Below are 23684 nucleotides of genomic sequence, written 5' to 3' on the forward strand. Positions count from 1 at the left end.
TACATACTTTAATCCAAACACTAGGGATGCAGAGGCAGGTGGATATCTGAGTTTGAGGATGGCCTGGTCTATAGAGCAGTTCCAGGACAGCTGGAGCTACACAATAAGTCTGTCTCCAAAGGAAAACAAAATTATTCAGACCAGATATAAATATACAAGCCCTTTAGTTTCAATAACTACAGAGCAGTAAATTAAAAAGCTGATTTGTTTTAAGCCTCAGTGTATTAACGTAAGAGAAAAATGACTTTTGAAGATACAATTGTAAACTTTGCATCTCTGAATTCTACGAACACTGTGTTGACAGCATTTCCCTTAGGGGAGAAGAAAAGTTACTCTACTCACCTGAACTCACTTATGAAAAAATTTGGGAAAAGTCACTGTGTTACACACAGGGAAATGGATTAGAAGGAAAACCTCAACATCTGTGGAATGCAGATAGGAAAATAAGCCACCAATGCTTTTTTAGAATGTGCAAGGATGAGCTGACATGAGAAACATGGAATACTGGCAAGGGAGAACAGTAATGATGACAGTTAGGACCACTAATAGCACCACCATTCAGTGTATAGGGCTGAGGAGCCTCAAGGGCCCTGGGCCTTCATTTAAGCTTCCAAACAATCCATCATGCAGAAAACATCTCCTCCAGATATAAACAAAACTAATAAATGAAAATCAACAAACCAGATTTTAATGTATTTAAACAGATGGCCCCAAATCACACAAAAGCTAAGACTTAGATGCACATATGTCCAACTATAGTAACTGTTCTCTATCTAGTCCATTAGACCACCTTGATGTAGAAGAGTAGAGAGCATGTGCTGGGAGCTGAACAACATTCAAGGAGCTCTTTAGGGCCTGAGTTTTAAAGGACCATGATGATGTGCAGGTAGTGTTCACTCCCTGAGAAGCTGGTCTGTGGGAAGACACAGAAGTAGTAGAGCATAGACCACTTTCAAGGGAGTCAGAAGCAGCCTGTTAGGACTCAAGTAGTTTCCAAACTATGCTTGCCTGCAGCCCTCTAAGCTTCTAAGGCGCTGGCACTCAGAAAAGATGAGCTGCCACCCTGGTGTGTTCAATCTGTGGGTGATGGGTCACATACAGCCAAAGACTGCTATGAATGGGGCTCAATACAAACTTGTAAGCTTTAAAATATTTCCATTTTGTGTGTGTGGTGTATGCATGCTTGTGTAAGTATGTGCATAATGCATGTGTCTTCTTCAATGGTTGTCTTCCTCAATGGTTCTCCATCTTATCTTTTGAGATAGGATCTTTCAATGAACCTGGAGCTCACCAATTAGCTAGCCTGGCTGGCCAATCTTCTCCACTTGTCGCTGCCTCCCCAGTGCTGGTTAGGACATGGACCACCACTGTACCTAGTTTTATATGGGTCCAGGAACTGAACTGAGCTCCTCATATTTGCACAGCAAGTACTTTACTGACTGACCCATCTCCCCAGCCTCCATCGTTCTTCTGTTGCAAAGTGACTGAGCAGCTCTCAAGTGGGACCTTTGTAGATGACAGCTCTGTGACACAATGTCAAAAGTCTGAGCACACCCGGGGGAAAAGAGATCCAAGAAACGCCCTTGGGAACACTTACGCTCATCTCCACACTAGGGAATGAGGTCTGTATGAAAAGAGGAAACAAAGGAACAGGAAGCCTGAAGGTTTTCAGAAGGGTTATCTGGCAGATGGGGTGAGAACAACAGGGAAACTAAGGCTAGTTAGGGCTGATTACCAGGAGGACAGAGCTACAGTGAGATCAGATCAGCAGTATGGGGAGGGAGGTGTGAGCAAATAGTCCCAGCAAGGAGGGGCAGGAAGCAGGTGCACCAGATCCTTACGAGCTTAGGTATCGAAGAGGAGGTAGGCTGTAACCTCAGAGGAACATGTCAAGAGGACTATACTACCCCCAAACCCTATGAAGCACAAAATGTTATTTCTAGTATGAATCACTAATATAAAAATTTCCAATCATCTTAGTATTCACATACACACTGGCATGTGCAGTTGTGGAGGTACAGGCAGTCAGTAGTGGTTCTGAGGAAATGCTCTGGAACTGCAACTTAACCCAGGCCAGAGGGCACCAAGTGAGCACACCCCATGTGTGGCACAGACAACCCAGCAGCAGTGATTCAGAAACCTCAGCTCTTCTCTACTGTCGTGTACTTTTCCTTTGTATTAACTTGTATTTGTTTCACCTTAAGTCGCCCCCAATCATGATGACATCGACTACTGATTATATTAAATCTAAAAGTGTTCTTAAACAAACGAAAACTACTCACTTCCATTCCTGAGAGTCCTGCTTCCAATTTTCAGGAGGAAATTAAATAATGTATAAATCAAATACTGGGCCCAGGCCCAGACAGCTGAACATCGTTTTGTCCTTTCAAGGCAAAGAGGAAGTGTCTGCTGAGGGAGGGATAAGCCAAAAGAAATAAAGCTTAACCTCAGCCCATGTGAAAGCGATCTCAGATAACTGGGGCATGTGCAAGTAGGTTAAAAATGAGACCACATACTAACACAGAACTTTCCATGGAAGTGAAAGACTGCATCCGGATCTAACTCCCACCTTGAAAACAAAAACGTACTGGGGAAAAGGAGCCACCTTAGAAATTCTCCATAAAGATAGAGGGAAGGAAAGCCACAGAGAGGGAGGCAGAAAGCGACTCCCCTGAGCACTTACTGCAGACTCACAAAGGATTTCACTGTAATTGTAAACAATGTAAAAAGAATGAGCTGTGTCCATGTGTGTGCACATGTGAAGCCCAAGGGAGGGAAGAAGGAAGATCCAGTGTGTAGGTGAGGGTAGAGAATGGTGAAAAGCATTAGATTAGTGGATGGCAAAATGATTCTGTGACTTTTACATGGGGCAGATCTGGCTTAGGGAAGAAACCAGCTTCTCCTGTAGGCCCTTAAACCTGCCCCTGCGAGTGTCACTGCTGAAGGGTAAGGATGCAAAGACCAAGTGTGATGTGTTCCCAAGAAACTTGATGACACTGAAATTTGAACTTCACATATTTTTTAACATGTGTACTGGCTAGTTTTGTGTGTCACCTTGACACAAACTAGAGTCATCAGAGAGGAAGGAGCCTCAGTTGAGGAAATGCCTCCATGAGATCGAGCTATAAGGCATTTTCTCAGTGATCAATGGGGAAGGGCCCAGCCCATTGTGGGTGGTGCCATCCCCAGACCGGTGGTCCTAGGTTCTTTAAGAAAGCAGGCTGAGCAAGCCATGTGGAGCAAGCCATGTGGAGCAAGTCAATAAGCAGCACCCTCCACAGCCTCTGCATCAGCTCCTGCCTCCAGGATCCAGCCCTGCTTGAGTTCCTGTCCTGACTTCCTTTGGTAATGAATAGCAATGTGTTAAGTGTAAGCCAAAGAAACCCTTTCCTCCCCAACTTGCTTTTTGGTCATGGTGTTTGATTGCAGCAATAGGAACCCTAACCATGACAACGTGTCACACAATCATCTGTTGACTTTTCTCCACTTACTTAAAAATGTAAATGTGTTTCTAGCTTTTGGGCTTTACAAAAACAGGCTTTGGGCCATATTTGTTCCTCATACTGTAGTTATCTCCCCAGGATGTAGTAAATCTTCCTATGAAGCTCGCTTGATCTTCATTTGGGATTCTGCATAAGAAAAATTCTTCTAAAATTAGCTGAATAAAAAGATGGCAGTAACAGGAGGAATGAATTATTTGAAAGATATGAGTTCCTCTCTAGCATCTCTACTCACTAACATAAACATCAAAGTGTATGGATGAAAGATTATGATGTCAACTACTAACCATTAACACCACGGCATCATTCAGGGACCAAGACTGACTTAAACTGCTCCTCCCTTGAGCAGAATCTCACATTGCTCCAGCATCCTTTGTAGCCCAGTGCTGGGTAAGAGTAAGTAATACAGTGTCTCACTCTACAGAAACCAAAAAGCTGGTGCCCAGAAAGATCTTCTTGAGCCCATGCTGTGCCGATTTCAGGGTGGTAAAACCTTTGACTTGGCTTCAGAAACCAAGCAAACATAAGACTGTGACACACCTATGTGATTATAGTTCTTAGGAAGCAAATAATTGTTGTACATTGTCTCTGATTTAAAAAACCCCAAAGAAAAACACTGTTTTTCTTACTCTGTCCAAGTAGAAAATCCTGTAAAGCACTCCACTAGGTGCCTCAAAATGGTGACACAGAAAACATGGTGTCATTCTTTCTTCCCTTTCTTTCCTCTCTTCCTTCCCCAGTCCTTTCTGTTCTGACCTTCCACTCATTTATTTTGAAATAATCCTAGTAATTGTTAGCTCCTAAACAAATGACGCTGCCTTCCATAAGAAACTGTCCTCAGCTACTCCAGCTCTTCTTAAAAGACCAGCCTTAAAGCCCTGTTTTGAAGGCCCATCTGAAGGATAACAATGAAGATTGACTTTCCTCGGCTGTTTTTATAGCCAATCACTCACGGCGTAGTGGTCCTCCATGGGTGGAGTATACTTGCATTCCAGAAGAAGTAGATTATACATTAAAATGATAGCAAGTTCTTCCTCAGGAATGCAGTTCTCAGTTATGAGATAGCAATTACAGAAAGATAGGATTCTTTCCATTAGAATCAACTCTGCAGTCATCTATCTGCTTTGTGGCACTAAGAAACCCAAAGGGCCTTGTAGTGGGTAGCCATTCCAGCTTGGTTCTGGAAGTTACAACCCCCATTGAGACTCTGGCAACTGTCACGCCTACGAGGCGGGGCGAGGGGAGACGCCGGGGGACCCGAGAGCTGGATGGGTCAGCGCTCTCTCTGGGCGCTCTCTTGGTGTCGGGACGCTGACCGGTGCAGATTGACTGTGCAGAGCTCCGGAGAACACCTCTGGACTGCGTTACACCTTCCCCAGACCCTGCGACCTACCCATTACTTAATTTGTGAGTTACGCCATTAAATAAATATCCTTTTAACTACGTGGAGTGGCCAAAATAATTTCTCCAATAGGGCCTGGCTTAATCAACTACACTGAAGAGATAAAGCTGAACGAGAAGACTGGGAAACTGGCAGTGGAGATGAGGACAGGCTCAGAGAGACATCTTTAACTCACACTCACCCCTTACATTAAAGAAAAAGTGCTTTTTAGGGTAGTTTCAACTCCACAGTTTAATCATTAAATACAGAATGCTCATATCTCCTCTGTCCTGTACACACAGCAATCTTCATCACCTATCCTGCCCAATTAGTCTGCTGATTCTATCTGAGGCTATATTGACTGTCCCCCAGGCCCATGGCTTACATCAGGGTTCACAGTGCACTCTACTACACAGCATTAGCTTCATTGTTTCTATTAGTCATACTTTCTGGCCCTTTGCAAAACACCTAAGAGAAATCATTTCAAGAAGGAATTATTTGTTTAGTTGCCTAGTTTTGAAAAGTTCAGTCAATGGTGAGGCAGAATATCCCGGTGCTAAGGGCACCTGACTGGAGCCTACAAACCTCATGGTAGCCAAGAAGCAGAGAGACCTATAGGAACGGGCTAGGAACAACACAACCTCAGGTGATCTCCTTCTTCCAACCAGGCTCCACTCCCTATCCCTTTCTTCCCATGTCATCAGACTACAATCCCGCCCATAGATTAAAATCACAACCCAATCATCTCTCACTGATTGGCTCAAATGCCTGGGTACATCTGAGCTTGGGGCTAGGGGTATTTCACATTCAAACTGTAACAGTGTCCTGAAAAACACTTTTTCTCTGGCTTCTCACCCTTTCCTTCCTCTAACCTTTTCACTCTTTTACTTTTATCTTTTCCAGAATGCCATATATTTGGAATCATACAGTATGGCCTGCTCATGAGGGTCTTCTGTGTATTTTCCTGGCATAATAACTTCCTTACTTATAATGTATAATGACAGTGAACAGTTTGTGTGTATCACAGGTTGCGTGTCTGTTCACCTGCTAAAGGACATCTTTGTGGTTGCTCTGTTTTCAGTGTTGTTTCTGCTTTGTCAGTGTTGAATCAAAGGGCATCTAGATACAGTCTTAAGAGTCTTAATGAGCTTTAGAGCAGGTCTGAGGAATAAGCCCAGCAGTTAAGTGACTGGCCCACAGAACTGCTCTCTTCACAACCTAATTGTCTGAGCCCTGCCTAAACACCACCTCATGGCATTCCTTTCTCCTTGCTGATAAGCCTGGCCGTCTAAAGGCCTTACTAGTCTCTGAGTTCTGACTGTGTTATGGTCTAAGACAAGGCGGTCACAGTTATAGGTGGAAGTAAAGTCGGTCATCATCTGATCTGACAGAAGGATTAGCTCAGTTTATCTGGACAGATTTCTATAATTAGAAAGGGCCTCTGAATGGGAGAGATGTAAGAACAATGCCAGCCAAGCAAATGCGGGGGGTGGGGGTGGGGGTGGGGGTGGGGGTGGGAGACAACGCTCAAGATAACAGCAAAAAAACAAAAACAAACAAACAAAAAACCCAAAATAGACTGTTCTATAACCTAGAGGAAGTAGCACAGGCTTGCAGATATATTGCATTTAGTTCAGTGGCACCCTGAACTTCCAGAATTACAGTATCAAAACACATGTATTGTCTAAGGAGCTATTTTGTGTAATTTGTTATAGCAGGAATAGGAAACGTTTATATATGTGAGAATCTAACTTTATTAAATGAAAATAGTAGTATTTCTCAATAATGAGAATAATAAATAACAGCTATTTTGTATCAAGTATCCTAAATATTATTTATAATCTTTAAAACCTGTGAAAGTATTATTATTGCAATTTTACAGTGTCCGCAATAACTAACTCACCAAATTAAATGTATTACAGCTTGTAAACAGCGGGGAGAGGATTGGAATGCAGTGCATGAAATGTCACTGTCCACACTTCCTCTACCAGACAAAAGACTAGCACAGAAATGCACTGTCTAGTGAGACGGTATGATTCAGCATTGTATGTCCTCTTGTATTAACCACTCATAACTGTCTTTCTTACTCATTTTGTGACCCCAAAGAGATCAAAGTGGTACATGCTTAGGGGGGCTGGAGAGATGACTCAGCTCTGGCTGCTCTTCCACAGGACATGGGCTACGGTCCCAGAACCAACATGGTGGCTCTCACAACTGTCTAGAACACCAGCTACCAGGGATTCTGGCCTCTATGGGCACCCAGGTACACATGTGGTTCACAGACATACAAGTAGGCAAAACACAGGACAGAAAACTTAAAAAGAAAGGTTCAAACAAACAGAACACGCTAAAGGGAAAGCTATAAGGATGGTGTGCAAACAGTGTCTGCAACCTCTTCTGCCAGTCTCAATATCTGGTTTCTTTGCAAATTAATGAGCACAAACTCTAGGGAAGAAGCAGAAAACTGTACAGAGTGCGGTTAATTTGTTCACATTTAACTGAGACACCTAACAGGTAAGAATGGAAACTGGAGGGGGTTAAAGAAAGAAATAACTATCCAAAGGTTCACCTGAACAAAAATACTACACAGAAAGATGAACACAGTTCAACTAAAACACAAATAGTTTCCAGCACACTTGGATGTGAGGCAGATATCAGTATAACACAAAACAACAACAGCAACTAGCCCCGCCCCCCAGAGCTAGCCTGATTAGCCGTGCAGTAGTGCATGAAAGGTGTTTTTATTCCTACCCATTAGATAAGTCACTTGCTTTAGGATTCTTCTTACTAAAAATTAAGATCATCAGTAAACCTGACTTTGACCACTGCTTCATATCAGTGCTGCCTGAACTCTGCTCAAACAAACGGGTCTACATTCTAATGACATCCTCTCATTACCAGACAGCCTCTTGAACACGGGCTATTTACTGGGAGTCTAATTACCATTTCCAGATTAAATCAGTATCTAAAGCTTTGGGCTAGAGAACTGGGTAATAGGATACACCAGGGCTTAACAAATCACAAATTCCTTTAAATAAGTGATCTGAACCTTGCCCAAGCCAGCAATTATCCAAACTTGTTATATAATCAATCATCAGAACTATAACCAAGGCAAAAGAAAGTGACTATGCTTTATTTTTTAGAAACTCTGCAGCCTTGGTGAGTATCGAGATGTCACAAAAGAATAAATAAAGATGCAAGGGTATTCTATGTGGATGCCAAGTATCAGACAGGGCTCCAGTGTTAGTGGTGTAGTTTGCAGGAAGGCACTAAGAGGCAGTAGCATGGTTAAGAGGTGGGGTCTAGGAGGAGATCATAAAATCAACGAAGGTGTGTCCATAACAGAAAGAGTAATGGCCTGCCTCTTCCTCTCTTTTGCCTCATGGTCACGAGGTAAAGGAGCTTGGTTTTGCCACGTTTCTGCCATGATTTCCTATTTCATTATAGGCCAAAAAGCGATGTGGCCAAATAAACTGAAACTACCATGCTGGGAGCCCAAATAAACCTGTTTGTTAAGCTGAGCACCTCAGGTATTTGTAATAACAGAAAACTAATGTGAATGGCTACCGATGTTCTAAAAAGAGCATTCTTCCCTTCTTTTTCATCACAGCCTTGAAGGAAGCAAATTACAAAGCATGTTCACTCAAGACTGATGGAGAACACTGCATTGCGGTTTCTAATTTGCAATATTTGAGGTAGATATTAAAGTATGTGTGGCAAATCTTTTAGTCACAATCAACCTGTGGTCCTTATATTCCTTCTGTGAATATTTCTCTTGTCGTCTTCCATTGTGCTTTCACTCAGAGATAGGTATTTTTCTGCTGCAATGTATAGAATGGAATGTCTGTCATCTATGTAGTTCATTGTTTATTTAAATATCAGGCAATGTTTTATCATATTTTTCATGTATGGGTGTCTGTGAAAGGGTTGTTGGTTGTTGTTCTTGGTTTTGTTTTTCATATTTTCACAAGTTCCCTTAGGATGCTGTTTGTTATCCAGCCTAGGTTGGATGTCAGTAATTAGTCTGGGATACATTTGAAGTCATGATCCTCATGTGTCAGCCTCCTAAGTAGAAGTCCAAGAGTAGATGATGTTTCTTTAATGTTTGTTGTTCTGTCAATGTTTTAAAAATGTTAATGTTCTTTAATCCCAGCACTTGGGAGGCAGAGGCAGAGGATCTCTGTGAGTTCCAGGCCAGCCTGGGCTACAGAGTGAGTTCCAGGAAAGGCGCAAAGCTACACAGAGAAACCCTGTTTCAAAAAACCAAAAATGTTAATGTTAAAATGCCTAAGAAAGGAGAATAAAAGAATCATTAAATAAAAAAAAAATGAATTTATTTATTTATTTTTTAAGACAGGGTCTCTCTACATAGTCCTGGTACTTATTATGTAGACCAGGTACATCTTGGACTCAGAGATATCTGCCTGCCTCTGCCTCTCAAGTGCTTCGATTAAAGGTGTGTACCACCACACCTGTCGAAATTATAATTTTTAATGAGAAACTTACACAAAAAAGAAACTGCATCCATCCATTCATCATCAATCATCCATGAAGTGCAAAATATGGGCCAGACTTTCAGTCTTGTCTCCTCTTCCTTTTTAAAGACAAGGTCTTGTATCCAGCTCCAAACTTGCTATGTAGACAAAGAAGATACCCTGAGCTCACAAGTTTCTTGCTGGGAGTCTAAGTGTTAAGCCCCATGGCTGGGTTTATGTGGTGCTAGGGAGGACACAGGGCTTCTAGCATGCTAGCAAGCACTCCACCACACTGAGTTACAGCCCTACTACTTCTTTTGATCAAGCAATTTTCTTTGAAGATTCTGAGGTATTAACATTGTATTACAAAGACATTAGGTCTGGAATGTGGAAATGGTTCTCAGATGACTGCAGAAGGTCAATCATTAAAATAATTAGACAATTTTTAAACCTTCTTTGTGATATATATGACTAGACTGCGAAACAGGGAAGAAAACAAGGACAAGCTAAAGCATGAGTTTAAATTCAGCAGAAGCATTACATGGACAAGGTCTCTAGCACAGAGGGTCCCGAGAAACTAGTTACTAAATAAAGCCAAAGTCTGGCGTTCACAGTATATCCACTCCTAATTAACTGTAGAGAAACACCGTACACATTTGCTTGAACAACTCCCACCAGTAGATTGCCACCAACATACACAGGACTGCTTTCTCTTCTCTTCCTGGAATAAATCTATATATTGACTAAAATTCCACAGATTGGATATTTACAAAGGAATGGGGAAAATGAAACAAAATGTTGGACAGCTGGGGATATAAGCTCAGTAGAATGCTTGTCTATCGTGTGTAAAGCCATGAATACAATCCCTAAGGCCACACGCATGCATATGAAGACATATACACAGATGCATACACACAGACACAGGCATAGATCTGTACATATACATGCATATACACAGAGTATGGAAATCATCTCTAAGATGACTCACAGGTACTCCAGACTCAGAATGATTACCCTTCTAGTTTTGACTTCTGGCTATTATTAAAAAAGAGGGATCAGCCTCTCTATGTATTGTACTACGCACAATACAAAATAAACATCTCAAGGATGGATTCAGTATTAATATGGATTTAATATTAATATGGGTCAAACAAGACTTGATGGAATAGACTTTCAAGTTGAGAGGAGACAACTAACTCCAATCCTGACTCCCTTCAATCTTCTATCCTCTACCTGTGAAATCATCTATATTTACAATAAATTTTCTTTCATAATATGAAATAGAGCCACACTCTTTCAGCTGAAAGCAAATCCTTCTTTTTGACAATGACCCTAATCCCGTGATCTTTACCAGTTGTCCTTTTCCTCGGATACTTCCTTCATTCTCTATGTTGTCCTACTCCTCCTCAGTCTTTAAGCTGCTCCTATTACCTCTGAGGCTCCTACTTGAACTTTTCCTCTTAATTTTTAAAAAAATTAGCTGAAAATTTCAATTTTTTGTTTATATGTGTGTATGCATGTAGTCCATGTTCATGTGTGAGTGTGAAGGCCAAAGGTCAATGTTGGGTATCTTTTAAGACAGGGTTTCTCACTGAGCCTGATGCTAGATGGTTGGTCAGCACGTGCCAGGGCTCCTCCTGCCACCCCCCATCTCCCGTACTCCTCCATCCCTCTGCCCCGCCAAAGGCCACAGTTAGAAATTCATATAACCATGTGTCCAGCTTTGTATACGAGTGCTGCCATCTCAGCTCAAATCCTCACTCTCAGGCAGCAGGTGTTTACTAACAGAGCCATTTCCCTAAGCCTGCCAACAGTCATTTCTCTCTATGGCTGGTTCTACTCCCTCATCAGCTTTCCATGGCAAATACGCCATTATTCTGGCATCTCTAACATCTAAGTGTTTCTACTGCAAACCCAAGTTTCACTTTCACTTCACATAATGGCCACTCAGGGCTTTCATGCCTTGGTACCATGACTAGGTACTGAATATAAAGATAACTTGTGAATTCAGGGAAGGGAACACATATATGTTGAATCAATTAGAAAGGGCCTGTCTGACAATAAATTCTTTCTTGCTCAGATATGCCCTTAAAGACAGTATTCTACAAATTCTTATTTGTAAGGTATAATTTTGTCCCTTAAGAATAATTAGAAGAGGGGCTGAAGAGATAGCTCAGAGGTTAAGAGCACTGGCTGCTCTTCCTGAGGTCCTGAGTTCAATTCCCGGCAACCACATGGTAGCTTATAACTATCTATAGTGAGATCTGATGCCCTCTTCTGTCATGCTGGTATACATGCAGGCAGAACACTGTATACATAATGAATATTTATACTATTATAATAATATAATACATAATAAGTAAATCTTTAAAAAAAGAACATTTAGAAGACAACCTTTTCCAATCATCATGTGAACCAGAGTGCTTGTTATCTAATACTATGTTAGAATCACTGTCTTCAAGGTTTTGAAGGAAAGTTTCTACTGTTAGTACATTTGTCACCTGAAGGCAAAACCACTCTAAATATACAATACACGCCAAAAAATGCAGACTTCTGGACACAGGCTTTGGAATTAGACCTTGGCTTACACCCTAGTTCTACAAGTTAGCTATGAGAACTTAAGTTACTCTAAGCTGTAGTTTCCTGTTTCATAAAACCAGAGTATCCCAATTTTGTACCCTAGATGTAGTAAGTTGGATAATTTACAAAATGCATGTTAAGTGTACACTGAGATTGCAATAAACATCAACAGTATCTATTATCAACACAAACATGAAACACAGTGGCTGTGGGGTTGATTACAGTGTTTTCCAACAAAAATCAGATATGAGTGAATTTGAGTGGATGTCACTGTGACTAATGAAAAATGTTTCTATCTCATGAGCTATGTTTTTTGGGGGGAGTGGGTGTGGGGGGGAACGGCGACTGTTTTTTCAAGACCCCGTTTCTCTGTGTAACAGTTCTGGCTATCCTGGAACTCACTCTGTATACCAGGATGGCCTCGAACTCACTGAGATCCACCTGCCTCTGCCTCCCTAGTGCTAAGATTAAAGGCCTGTGGCACCACTGCACAGCTCTCACGAACTATTCTGAGACCTGGCAGGTGGGTATGTTCTTTTGTTTGTACTTCAGGATCTGCTGAAGTCTTTTCCCCACCAGAGAATGAAAGAGGCTACTAAGTGGAAACTCTGGGTTAAGATGACTACAAGATACACAGTAACACCAAACCATTTTGTAGTCACACAGCATGCACTGGTGGGAACAGAGAGTGAGCAATACCAGAAACAACAAATTAAAACAAGGGATGGAGGGAAGCTGAGGTCTAAGATGCAGTCGTGTACACCAAGTTTTGCAGCTAATGAAAGTCTGGATGGGTTGTGAACATATTTTAAAGGAGGTCTGCAGAGCTCAAGGCAGCACTTGGCCATCAGGCTTGGTGGAACAGGCCTATAATCTCCACCATGCAAGAGCCAAGTTCAGGACCAGTCTGGGTGACTGGTGAAGCACCGTTTAAGAGCATCCTTGCCAACTCCTCAAGGAGTTTCACTTGTAATACAGTGTGACATTGTTCATATCATGAGTCTTAGCATGTAAAATGCTGATTAAGCCTTTCAAAATCAATGTTAGTAAATCTTATTCATGTGTCAATGAAAAACTGAATCCTGTCCATACCTCCTGTGGATTCCTCAGACCATCCTATCCCACCCACCACAAAACATTTTCCCCCCGGACTCACTGCTATGTCCCAGCCCCCAACTCAGGCAGAGACCCCCAGATCAACCACAGGCCACACCTGCCAGAAGACCAGGTAGGCTGCAGATGGACCTTCTCCACTCTCTGTTCCCCAAAACCCAATTTTCAACCCTGGCATCCCCTTCCGCCACCCTCCAACACCAACAAGAATTCCCCACAAACACACCAATAAGCAGGCTAGTAAAATAGGCAACACACAGCCAACATACTCTGAAAATCCAGAGAGAAAACAGAAACCAAGGGACAAAACACCCGCACAATAAAAACAAACCCAGAAATCAGCACCAAGACTTACAATCACCCCAAATCCAGATGCCTAGACTTCAGTGTAAGAATACAACCAGTAACAACCAGGGCAAAGTCTCCACCAGAGCCCAGCTAGCCTACCACAGCAGGCCCTGAATATTCCAACACAGCTGAAGCACAAGATAAAGACCTTAAAACCAACTTTATGAAGATGATAGAAGTCCTTAAAGAAGAAACAAATAAATCCCTCAAAGAGCTGGGTGGTGGTGGTGCACGCCTTTAATCCCAGCACTCGGGAGGCAGAGGCAGGCGGATCTCTGTGAGTTTGAGGCCAGCCTGATCTACAGAGCGAGATCCAGGACAGGCACCAAAACTACACAGAGAAACCCTGTCTCAAAAAACCAAAAAGAAAGAAAGAAAGAAAAGTCTCTCAAAGAAAGCCAGGAAAACAGAAACAATTGGAGGACATGAATAAATACCTTATGGAAAACAAACAAACAAACAAACAGTTGAAGGAAACAAAACTGTTCAAAATCTGAAAATAGAAATAGAAACAATAAAGAAAACAAAAACTGAGGGAATTCTGGAAAGGAAAAATTTAGGAATGTGAACATTAACTATAGAGACAAGTTTGACCAACATAATACAAGAGATGGAAGAGAGAATCTCTTTTCTTCTTTTAGCTTTTTTTTTGGAGACAGAGTTTCCCCATGTAGCTTTGGCACCTGTTCTGGATCTCGCTCTGTAGACCAGGCTGGCCTTGAACTCACAGAGCTCCGCCTGGCTCTGCCTCCCGAGTGCTGGGATTAAAGGCGTGTGCCACCACTGCCCGGCTTTTTCCTTTCCTTTCCTTTTCTTTTTGGGTAAGAAGAGAATCTCAAGCATTGAAGATACAATAGAAGAAATGGTTGGTCAAAGAAAATGTTAAATCTATAAATATCCTGACACAAAACATCCAGGAAACCTAGGACACTATGAAAAGACCAAACCTAAGAATAATAGGAATAGAAGACAGAGAACCTCAGCTCAAAGGCCCAGAAAGTATTTTCAACAAAATATAGAAGAGAATTTTTCTAGCCTAAAGAAGGAGATGCCTATGAAGGTGCAAGAAGTATACAGAACATCAAATAGATTAGACCAGACAAAAAGTCCCCTTAAACATAATAATCAGAACACTAAACATACAGAACAAAGAAAGAATATTAAAAGTTGCAAAGGAAAAAGACCAAGGAACATAAAGGCAGACCTATTAGAATTACACCTGACTTCTCAATGGAAACTCTAAAACCTAGAAGGGCTTAGACAAATGAGATGCAGACTCTAAGAGACCAAAGATGTCAGCCCAGATTAATATACCCTGCAAAACTGTCAATCACCATAGATGGAGAAAATAAGGTAGTCCATGATAAAATCAAATTTAAACAATATTTATCTATGAATACAGCCCTAGAGAAGGAGCAAGAAGGAAAAATCCAAACCAAGGAAGTAAACTATACCAAGGAAGTAAACTATACTCATGAAAATACAGGAAATACCAGCAAAACCAAAAGAAGGGGAGTACACACACACACACACACACACACACACACACACACACACACACACACACACACCCTACTACCAACAAGAACAAGAACAATAACAGTGTAACAGGAATTAACAATCAATGTTCATTGATATCTCTCATTATCAATGACCTCAATTCCCCAATAAAAAAACACAGATTAACAGAATGGGGCAAAATCAGAATTCATCCTTCTGCTGCATATAAAAACATACTTCAACATTAAGGATAGACATTCACTAGGGTAAAGGGTTAGAAAAAAATATTACTACAAGAAAATGGATCTCCAAGGAGCAAGCTGGTGTAGACATTTTAATATCTAACAAAACAGACTTCACATCAAAATTAATCAAAAGAAATGGGTAAGGACACTGCATATTCATCAAGGGAAAAATCTATCAAGATGAGATTTCAATCCTTAACATCTATGCCTCAAACACAAGGACACCCACTTTTATAAAAGAAACACTACTATAGCTTAAATCACATATAGGCCCTCACCCACTGACAGTGGGAGACTTCAATACACCACTCTCAAATATAGGTAGGTCATCCAGATAAAAACTTAACAGAGAAATGCAGGAGCTAACTGATGTTATAAATCAAATGGACCTAACATATATTTTCAAAACATTTCATTGAAATACAAAATTACTCTCTGTACCTCATGGAACTTTCTCCAAAGCTGATCACATGTTTAGAAAAAACAAGTCTCAACAGACACAAGAAAACTGAAGTAACTTCCTGCATGGTTTAAAGCTGGACATCAACAACAATAGAAACAAGAGAGAGCTTACAAACTCATAGACACTGAACGACTCTCTACTGAATAAAAAAAAAATGGGTCAAGACAGAAATAAAGAAATTAAAGACATTTTAGAATTCAATGAAAATGAATATACAACATACCCAAATGTATGGAACACATGGAAACTGGTGCTAAGAGGAAAGTTCATGGCACTAAGTGCCTATATTACAACAACAACAAAATTGCAGCGATCTCATACTAGCAACTTAACTCTAGAAATCTCTAGAACAGAAAGAAGTAAGCACACCCAAGAGGAGTAGACGGCAGGAAATAATCAAACTTAGGGCTGAAATCAATAAAATAGATAATACAAAAACAAAAAACAAAAAAAAAACAACAAAAAAACCCACCCAAACAAAGAGTAGGTTATATAAGAAAAATCTACAAAATAGACAAACTCTTATCCAAACTCACTAAAAGATGGAAAGAATATCCAATAATAAAATCAGAAACAAAAAGGAGGGCATAATAGACACCAAAGAAATCCAGAAAATCATAGGACATAATTTAAAAACCTGTACTCTAACAAATTGGAAAAATCTAAAACAAATGGATAATTTTCTCAATAGATACCACTTACCAAAGTTAAATCAAGATCAGATAAACAATTTAAATAGACATATAACCCTAGTGAATTAGAAGCAGTCGTTAAATGTCTCCTAAGAAGAAGAAGAAAAAAAAAAAAAAAAAGGCCCAGGACCAAATGGTTTTAGACAAATTCTACCAGACTTTCAAAGAGTTAATGCCAATACTCCTCAAATTATTCCACAAAATAGAAACAGAAGGGACATTGCCCAATTCATTTTATGAGGCCACAGTTACCATGATACCCAAACCACAAAAAGACTCAACAAAGAAAGAATTACAGACCAATTTACCTTATGAACACAGATGCAAAAATTCTCAATAAAATACTCGCAAACAGAATCCAAGAACACATCAAAAGATCATCCACTATGATCGGGTAGGCTTCATCCCAGAGATGCAGGGATGGTTCAACATAGCGAAATCAGTAAATGTAATCCACCATATAAATAAACTGAAAGAAAACAAAAAAACCCACATGATCATCTCATTAGACACTGAAAAAGCCTTTGACAAAACCCAACCCCCTTCACGATAAAAGTCCTGGAGAGTTTAGGGATACAAAAAATATACCTAAACATAATAAAGGCAATTCATAGCAAGCCTCTAGCCAACATCAAATTAAATGGAGAGAAGCCGGGCAGTGGTGGCGCACGCCTTTAATCCCAGCACTCGGGAGGCAGAGCCAGGCGGATCTCTGTGAGTTCGAGGCCAACCTGGGCTATCAAGTGAGTTCCAGGAAAGGCGCAAAGCTACACAGAGAAACCCTGTCTCGAAAAACCAAAAACAAACAAACAAAAAAAAAAAAAATTAAATGGAGAGAAACTCAAAAGTTTCCACTAAAATCAGGAACAAGGCAAGGCTGTCCACACTTTGCATTATCTATTCAATATAGTACTTAGAGCAGTAAGATAACCAGAGGAGATAAAAGGGATACAAATTGGAAAGGAAGAAGTCAAAGTATCATTATTTGCTAATGTTATGATAGCATACATAAGTGACCCTAAAAATTCCACTAGGGAACACCTACATTTGATATACACTTTCAACAAAGTGGATGGATACAATATTAACTCAAGAAAATCAGTAGCCCTCCTATATACAAATGACAAACAGATTGAGAAAGAAATCAAGGAAACAACATTGTTCACAATAGCCTCAAATAATATAAAATACCTTGGGGTAACGCTAACCAAACAAGTGAAAGACTTGTATGACAAAAACTTCAAGTCTCTGAAGGAAGAAATTGAAGAAGATATCAGAAAATAAAAAGATCTATTGATCATTAGAATTAACAGTAAAATTGGCCATCATACCAAAAGCAATCTACAGATCCAATGAAATCTCCATCAAAACTCCAACACTTCTTTACAGACCTTGAAAAGAATTCTAACTTGATGCGGAAACACAAAAAACACATGACAGCTAAAATAATCGTGAAAAATAAAAGAACTGCTTGAGGTATCTTTGATTTCAAGTTGTGCTACAGAGCTAGAGTAATAAAAACTACATAGTACTGGCATAAATATAGGCACATTGATCAACGGAATTGAAGACCCAGACATAAATTCACATATGTACACACCTGATTTTTTCATAAAGAAGCCAGAAATACACACTGGAAAAAAGAAAGTATCTTCAACAAATGGTGCTGGTCAAACTGGATGGCTGTATGTAGAAGAATGTAAATGGATCTATATTTATCAATCTGCACAAAACTCAAGCCCAAGTGGATCAATGACTTCTACATAAATCTAGATAAACTGAACCTGATGGGAGGGAAAGTAGGAATAGCCTTGAACGCATTGGCACAGGAGACAGCTATCTGAACAGCAAACACCGATAGCACAGGCACTAAGATAAATGATTACTAAATGGGACTTCATGAAACTGAAAAGCTTCTCTAAGGCAAAGGACACTATCAATTAGACAAAGAGGCAGCTTAGCGAATGGAAAAAGATTTTTACCAAACTCCACATTGAACAGAGGTTTAACATTCAAAATATATAAAGAACTCAATAAATTAGATATCAAAAATACCAAATAATCCATTTAAAAATAGGGTACAGACTTATCTAAACAGATAAGTCTTAATAGGGGAAACTCAAATGGCCGCAAAACACTTAAAGAAATGTTCAATATTCTTAGCCATCAGGGAAATGCAAATCAAAATTACTTTGAGATTCCATCTTACACTTCTCAGAATGTTAAGATCAAAACCACAAATTTCAGCTCTTGCTGGTGAGGATGTAGAGCAATGTGAATACCCCTCTCTTGCTGGTGGGAGTGCAAACTTGTACAACTACTATGGAAATCAAAATGGTGGTTCCTCAGAAAACTGGGACTTGATCTACCTCAAGACATAACTATAACACTCTCGGGTCTAATAGGCAGAAACTGGAAACAAACTACATATCCTTCAAATGAAGAATGGATAAAGAAAATGTGGCACCTTTACACAATGGATTATGTCTCAGCTGTTAAAAAATTAACACCATAAAGTTTGCATGCAAATGGATACAACTAGAAAAAAATCACTGAGGTAACTGAGACTCAGAAAGACAAATATGGTATGTACTCACTCATAAGTAGATTATCAGCTGTTAAGTAAATGATAATCAAGCTACAACCCACAGACCCAGAGGAGTTAGGCAAAGAGGAGGACTGGGGTGGGGAGAGATACACATAGATCTCACTGTTAATAGGAAATGGAATACATTTTGCAGGTAGATTGGGTGCAGGTGGGGATAGGGGTTGGAAGAATCAGATGGGGAGGGGTGGAGGGAGTGAGTATGGGGAGACTGCTGGAATTGGGGACCATTTGAGGGTGATGTGGATATCTTCCTGGAATCTATGATGGAGACCCTAGTGAGGACTCCTAGTAATGGAGGATATAGAATCTGAACTGACCATCTTTTATAGCCCTACCTAAAATTTTTAAGAATTACAACGGTATGGTGGTGGTGGTGGTGGTGGTGGTGGCGGCGGCGGCGGCGGCGGCGGCGGCGGCGGCGGCGGCGGCGGCGGCGGCGGCGGCGGCGGCGGCGCACACCTTTAATCCCAGCACTTGGGAGGCAGAGGCAGGCGGATCTCTGTGAGTTTGAGGCCAGCTTGGGCTACAGAGTGAGTTCCAGGAAAGGCGCAAAGCTACACAGAGAAACCCTGTCTCGAAAAACCAAACCAAACCAACCAACCAACCAAACAAACAAAAGAATTACAACTTTGAGCAAGTGCCTATACTTTAACCTGAAGCTTGATCAAAGTACAATGAGAACAATGAATTATAGTTTCAGATGTTACTATCTATGTTAAAATGAAAAGTGGAAGTACAGATTAACATTTCAGCTGAGTATATAACATTTAGAATACCATGAAAAGTTGAACACATAGGAAAAACAACAACCAGTATGTTCTTTTCTTTCAGTCTCTCTTGGGCTGAATATTCAGAGAGATACCTGTGAAAATAACTATGAGGAATTGTATAACAAAGCAGCCTTCTGTCCTAGCATCAGCCTGGTTTCCTTAGGGATCTCCACGGGACCCTCCTGGCCAACAACCCAAATAAAGGCAACTGAGTCTCATCACTGGAAGCCTTGCCAGGCTACAAAAGATGGCCAGTTCGGACAATGACACTCGCCCCTTACAATAACCACAGACTAACAAAAACCCAACTACCAGTCATGAGAGACCTCCTCTCAAGTGGTCAGAGTATCCAAATGGCTCCTAAAACAATATAGGGCCTTTGAGGGCCTTTGGATGCCTCTCAGAGGTTGAAGGTAAGCCCCTATTGCTGAAGACACCACATACTTAGGAAACAAGACTTGGATCATTAGAGCTCTATCTAACATGAATGTCTCCTTTCTATTGTATAGCCTCTCCTGTAACAGAAAATACTATGTAAGCTGCCAAGGGAGGGCAGTAATTAATAGTCCTACCTAGTTGTGATAACTATAAACCAGTACAATGACCAGCATGGCAAAATATCCACTAAGGTACAATAGAGGCACTCTGGTAACCAACCACCAGCTGCCTAAGTAGACTTAAATCTTTAAGGCCCACTTAACAGGAAGGAAACCATGCCTGGTACTAGAAACATAGCCAACTCTCCAGGGCTAGTGAGGTCATGGCTCTTAGAAGAGAATTTACTACTACCACTTTGCTAGATCAGTATAATTCCTTAACTACATTCTAAATTTTATCCTTATACCCACAAGTAAGTGTAGCCATTAAATCTTGTCGAAGGATCTCCTCTCTACAGCAAATGGAGACCACTGTAGAAAACCGCAACTGGACACCACACAAAGATTAACGGAATGTGGGGAGCCCAGTCCTAATGGACACAGCTCCTGCATCTATGGCTTGGGGAACATCATGTAAGCATTAAAGAATGATGAATAGTGGTATCTATTTTAGGCTGGAGATGAACACAGATAGCTTTCTGGGAGGGAAGATGTGTGTGTGTGTGTGTGTGTGTGTGTGTGTGTGTGTGTGTGTGTGTGTGTGTGTGTGTATTCAAAATCAGAGTTCCATGAAGCTGCAATGTCTCTAAATATCCCCGTGTTCCTCACCCAATAAAAAAACCTAACCATATGTGGATCAGGATGGTGGTACACATCATTTAAAATGTTACAGAAAAACATCAGCGATCATGATGCTCATCCACAGTGAAGAAAGAAATGCAGACTGCCTTAAAAGTAAGGCCAGCAGAAGTTCCCACCTTTAATGTGCTATGGAAGTGAAAGCTATCTTCTTAAGGCAGCAACTGAACTCTGAAAATCCTAAACAAAGCTTATTAGAGGAGGAGCAATGAAAGTCATTATCAAGCCTCCAGAGAACAGGGAAGAATGCTGGGGTGGGGAGGCTGTTAGGGTGTCACACACTTATTACAGGTTTGTAGAGACAGCAGCTTTGGGCACCACAGAAGGTGACAAGGACTTTTTACTTGATGAATGTCTGAGTCAGTAAACAACACATTGTGTGTATTAAGTGAACTTTAGCTCTAGTTCCAAAAGTTGTAAGCATATTAGTAGAGTTCCAGCTAGAACCAAATCAAGAACAACGTGTCACATTAGCACAAGAAGGCAATCGAATCCCAGCAGTTAGAGGATGTTTTTATACCTTCTGGATGCTCTGTTTCTCTTTTGTTTCTTGGCTATTAAGTCTGCTTTCTCCTTCTTTTGCTCATGGAGACAACGAAGAACCCTGGTATAAGGCCTTCTAATATGGGCACAGTAACCAAGGAAAATGAGTTTTGCTTCTTTATACACATAGAGATATAGTCTATCACATGTTTAAAGGCCACTCTGGTGGTTCATGCATGTAGTCCCAGCTCTTAGAAGGCTAAGGTAGAAGGATCATGCATTTACTTGAGTCCAACCTCGGATAATGAGACCCGTGTCCCACCCCTAGAAAGAATCTGTAAGAGGTGCTGTCACTAATACTTCTCAATTCTCTTTTAGGTTTCAGTAAGTAGAAGATAAAGGACTTCCTTTAAATATCAGCACCCCTTTTTCTTTCTTAGTTACTATTACTATTTCTAAAAAAAGAGACTGGCCTCAAACTCAATAGGTACTTGAATTCATGTTCTTCCTGCCTCATTCTCTTGAACATTAGGATTTAAGTGTGTACCACCACACTTGGCTTGACCTTATTATCTTAAAATAGGGCATAGCTAGGATTTCTGTAGACAATTCCCCTAACATTAGCTCTGACACTATTATAAAAAACAAGTAATGCATAATAGAAGAATCAAATACTAGACAGAAAAAATTGTATATATGTAACAATAATTATCAAAAAGGTCATGAATTCAAGAAGGAGGAATCTGGAAGACTTAGAGGGGAGAGAGGGAGAGATGAAAATGATATAAATACTCCTGTAGGAAATTTGAAGAAAGTAATAAGAAGAATTCAAATTAAAAACAAGACTATGAGAATTCTAATGGTTCTCAGGGATGATTTCGTTCAAGACAGAGACGTTGAAATACAGAGTGTTAAGAGTAAACCAGGCCTTAACAGGTACAAGTCAGCAGAGCTGAGAGTGCCAGCTTCCACTGTGTCACCAAAAGGTGACACAACATGGTTCTCGGCTCTAGTCCCCCCCCCCTCCACTTTCTCTCTATAATGTACCTAATTTAAAATCCTCTTTCTGTTGCCCACTAGAACAATTATTCTGTATTTTAAAACATGACTGCTCTTGTGCAGAATGTGATCTATACACAAAGCATCACATTTGCCTAATTTAGAGACCCAGTGATTTAGGTAGGTAGAAATGCTTGCTCTTATACAGTAGCATAATGTTAGAAGGGAAAAGAGGGAGGTGTGAAGGTTTACTTCTCAGGTAATAGTTCTTCAGGTGAAAATCAGTTTCCTTAACATTAAAAGCTATCAATTATCACATTTATAAATGAAGAAAAGCTATGGGGTAACTACAGTGATACTAAAATTAATTTCCCCTTTGAGAAAGACTAGATAATAAAGGAAGCCAGACTGGGCTAGAATCTGTACATTATATATTCCTGATAAAGAACTGGAATATGAAATACAAAGTCTAAAACTCAACAAGAGAAGAAATCTCATTTAAAAAACAGGCAAAATCTCTGAAGCGACACCTCACCCAAGAAGACACACAGATGGGAAGCAGGCAAATGCAAAGATGTTTCACAGCGTGTAACTGGAGAATGACAGCCAACAATACCATAGCACTAATCAGACACTTACCATCCAAGTCACCACAACAGCAAAGGTGGCAAGACCTGGAGCAAAAGCAGCAATCACTGCTGCTGAAAATGTAAAATGGTGCAGGAATTTTGGAAGACAGTTCATCAGGAAACAACCGCCCTCCTCTATCATATAACCCAGGGACTCCTTAGCATCCATTCCCAAGAGTCCAAACTGTAGGTTCAAAAACAGGCCCATACACAAGCATTCAGAGCAACTTTATTTGCCTGTGTCCAAACCTGGAAACAACCAAGTTGTCCTCCAATATGCCAATGGACAGTCAAACTGGTACAGCTAGATAATGGAATGATAGCTACCCACAAATAACACAGATCTTCAAGTGCAAGCGACTAAGTAAAAAGATTCTAATGATGACATCATACAAATGGTGGCGCCACCGACATTTAAAGCCAAAAAATGAACACCAAAACCGTTGTCTGGGATCGGGGCAGGTGAAGGATGATGAATAGGCATAATGTCATAATGCAAGATTCTCACAGCAGCAAAGCTGCTCTATATGGTGCACCTGTCAAGATCCTAAGGATCTACAACACCAATAATGTTCACCAACTGTAATAAATATAACATACAGATTAAAAAACTTACAACTAGGGAAAGGTGGGAGATTAGAGGTTCTCTGTTCATTTTGTGGT

At 40.5% G+C, this 23684-nt stretch overlaps 1 protein-coding gene across 7 annotated transcripts in view; it reads right to left on the reverse strand.

The window, feature by feature from the left end:
* The window catches only part of Afg2a (AAA ATPase AFG2A), a 177482-nt gene that overhangs the window by 11886 nt on the left and 141912 nt on the right, over positions 1-23684 (reverse strand). The window contains exon 16 of one of the 7 annotated variants that reach the window (XR_013051977.1): positions 16606-16766. The exons of the other annotated variants lie outside the window; for them this stretch is intronic. The gene's annotated coding sequence lies outside the window, so the exon portion shown is untranslated. The remainder of the gene's footprint in view (positions 1-16605; positions 16767-23684) is intronic. 7 annotated transcript variants of the gene reach the window in all.

This window comes from Peromyscus maniculatus, chromosome 6 (assembly GCF_049852395.1).
Source record: "Peromyscus maniculatus bairdii isolate BWxNUB_F1_BW_parent chromosome 6, HU_Pman_BW_mat_3.1, whole genome shotgun sequence".
Classification (NCBI taxonomy): Eukaryota; Metazoa; Chordata; class Mammalia; order Rodentia; family Cricetidae; genus Peromyscus; species Peromyscus maniculatus.